The sequence below is a fragment of the Carassius carassius genome, chromosome 6 (assembly GCF_963082965.1).
Source record: "Carassius carassius chromosome 6, fCarCar2.1, whole genome shotgun sequence".
Classification (NCBI taxonomy): Eukaryota; Metazoa; Chordata; class Actinopteri; order Cypriniformes; family Cyprinidae; genus Carassius; species Carassius carassius.
This window is the reverse complement of record NC_081760.1, coordinates 6,557,537-6,560,963: the sequence shown is the minus strand read 5'-3', so window position 1 is coordinate 6,560,963 and position 3,427 is coordinate 6,557,537. Positions and strand designations below refer to the sequence as shown.

Here is a 3,427-nt window from a genome sequence, read left to right as displayed (position 1 = left end):
GGCACGATAATTCTCCCTCGCCCGGAGTTGTGGAAGCTGTGGGTGTGGCCCCTGAGGGGGCTAACTGTTAGCAGCTGGTCTCTCAACCAAGGTTGTTGAGACCCTACTCCAATCCAGAGCTCCCTCTACGAGGAAACTGTACGCCCTGAAGTGGAAACTCTTCACTTCATGGTGCAGAGACCGCCAGCTTGACCCAGCAAACTGCCCAGTTGGTACAGTTCTGGAGTTTTTACAAGCCAGGCTCTCCGCGGGGTTATCCCACTCCACCTTAAAGGTGTACGTGGCGGCCATAGCTGCTTTCCATGTCCCTTTCAATGATCAGTCAGTGAGTAGACACCCCCTAGTTACACGTTTCCTCCGCGGTGCGCTGAGGCTGAGACCTCCAGTACGATCCCGTGTTCCCCCCTGGGAGTTGGTTGTGGTTTTAGAGGCTCTTTGTAAAGCTCCATTCGAGCCAATACAAGATATCTCAGATAGACATCTGACACTTAAAACTGCCCTGTTACTGGCAATCACCTCACTAAAGAGAGTTGGAGATCTTCAGGCCCTTTCGGTGGCCCCTACTTATCTAGACTTTGCCCCTGGTATGGCCAATATACGCATACGTCCACAGAGCTGCCCTGTGGAGAAAATCCGACCAATTGCATGTTTGCTATGGTCCTTCTAACAAGGGTTGTCCTGCCACCAAGCAGACCCTTAGTCGTTGGATAGTCGAGGCTATCAACGTCTCCTATGAGTCCTCTGGTCTTCCCCCTCCTTTGGGGGCCAAGGCTCACTCTACTCGGGGTATGGCGGCCTCTAAGGCCTTCTCAGCAGGTGTGTCCCTCTTGGACATCTGCAACGCTGCGGGGTGGTCCACGCCCTCTACATTTGTCTGATTCTACGATCTTGACATGCGAGCCACACCGGGCTCTTCTGTTCTCTCGTCTTAGCTGTGCTCTTCGGATACACACTAGGCAGGGATTTGAAAGTCTGGCAGCGTGGGCACATCGTTCCCCAAAGCGCTTGACGCAGCTCGAGTTCCTGAAAAGGAACGTCCCAAGGTTACGAATGTAACCCTAGTTCCTTGAAGGAACGAGACGCTGCGTCGCAGAGCCATACTCCCGGCACCCCTGCCGGCGTTTGCTTCCCTACTCGAAGCTGAGGCCAGCTGCACGGCACGTGCTTTTATAGCTTCCTGGTCGCTACGTCACCCCGCCCGTGACGTCACGCCTTTCCGATGGACTGATTGCATACGATATTCAGAGTCGGTCTCGTCAGGGACGTTCCCCAAAGTGCTTGACGCAGCGTCTCGTTCCTTCAAGGAACTAGGGTTACATTCGTAACCTTGGGACGTTTGTTTTTATGTTTTTGTAGATGTTAAAAGCTAGAGACATAGGAGAGCATCATTTTTTTGAGATTTTATGTAAGTTATTTTTAGAAAATAAATGTTTCTGTTGTCTCCTGTCGGTATACTTCACATTTTGATGCAACAACAGTGTGATTACGTGCTCATTTCATTAAAACCATTGATGTCTGTGTTGTTCATTGCAGAACTCAAACCAACTTTGGAGTTGTCTTGTCTGATTTGGAGAGTCATCATTCTTGGTCTTCCCTCTTAAAGGTAAAGTTCACACAAAAAATCATTTACTTGCCCTCATGTCATTCCAAACCTATAAGACTTGAATATTTTGAAATTAATATATTTTTCATAATTTTATTTCATAAGTTAATTCATTGATTGTCTAGATAATCAGTATTTTCAAGCCTCATAAAAACAGAGTTATTGTAGAAGTAATTCATTCCGATATTTATATATGAATAAATCTTAAATTATATGATAGCAAACATGTATGTTCAAAATAAAATACTGGTCTCCCAGAATAGCAATGGAGGACACAAATTAAGAGAATATTTAAATATATCCATTTGTTTTTCAAAAATTAGCAGAGTTTGTATGAGTCTGGAACAACATGAGGGAGAGTAAATTATGACCATTTTCATTATTTGGTGAATTAACCATTTGAAAAGCAGCCATCTACGTAAATGAACATTTGTGAGGTATGTGAATGTCATGTCTGTTTAAATGTTTCAGTAAAGAAGCTTTCTGAAAGCAATATATTTAATCAATATGACATGCACTCACACTAGTGCTGCCTTTATAGCCTTCTAGAGTGCTGTGGTGGACCGAGACAATAAAAAACCACACAAAGATTATTTACCTATCCTTACGGATGTGAATACACCTCTACCTGAAAATGGATAGTTTAATTAAATGTTTTATTTTTTTCAAATGTGTTTCTCTTAGGCCACTGATGAAGAGCAGGCGGTGACTGGGATGAATGCTGGTCAGAGAGGAGAATCTTCTTTCCCCTAAACTGATGCAGCAGTGGTTTTAAAGGAGAACGCTGCCCTGGATAATGTAGAAGATGTCACATGCTGTGCTGATGTGGCTTCTTCATGACTACATCAATTATGCTAAAGAGATCATGAAAGTTGACAGTGATGCATGATCTGTATTCTTGGACTATGAAACAAAAAGTGTATAATTTGTAAAAACTATCTTAAATGCTTTTTCTGTGTTGATTAGTAGAAGAGTTTAAACTCTGTCATTCATACACACGCTCACATTCTTTCACACACACACACACACACACACACACACACACACACACACACACACACACACACACACACACACACACACACACACACACACACACACACACACGTCTGTTAAATGTTATAATATCAGCGTTAATGTTGTGATTTATTTTTGTACTGTCATGCCAGAATAGTTGGTAAAGAACCTAACTAATTGTAAATGTATTGTATAATAGTGTTTTCGTATATTTTTATACAATATATACAATTGAACAAAGTCCAATTTGAGCTTAAGTTATATTCAACAAATGTTCAATGCTTTATGAACTCTGTGGCTGTTAATGCCATCCTTTTCTGCATTTCTTCTTACATGTTATTGTGCATTTCTTCTTACATGTTATACTTTTTGACTTTTCTCTTGTTTATAATAAATATTTTCCTTTTGATAATTATTATTTGTGTGTAAAAGTGATATTTAAAATGAACAATATTTGTAGGTTTAATGCCTAGCTCAATTTGGGTTCATTTTAACGTAGCAATGCATTGTTTCCCCCACATCCTTACACTCAATTGGTGGCAAACCTCCGCGAGTTCATTTTCTGCCAGCAGGAGGCGCTAAGAGCGGGAGAGGTAGGTTTGAACTTCAAGTTCAAGTTCATGTCTGCTTTATTGTCAATTTCCACATGTACAGTACATACATACAGAGAATCGAAACTGCGTTACTCTCAGACCCCGGTGCATACAGATAAAATTAACATTAAAGCCTAAAAATCTAGATCAAATATAAAATGTAGATACAACTATACAATAAGGGAATGTAAAAAAAATAATAATAAAATAAAAA

At 41.2% G+C, this 3,427-nt stretch overlaps 1 long non-coding RNA gene across 1 annotated transcript; it reads left to right on the top strand.

The window, feature by feature from the left end:
* The first annotated feature begins 1,376 nt into the window (after positions 1-1,376).
* Positions 1,377-2,523, top strand: LOC132141832 (uncharacterized). The gene is made up of 3 exons (XR_009433934.1): positions 1,377-1,405; positions 1,534-1,603; positions 2,288-2,523. It is a non-coding gene; the product is annotated as an uncharacterized LOC132141832 (long non-coding RNA).
* The last annotated feature ends 904 nt before the right edge of the window (positions 2,524-3,427 follow it).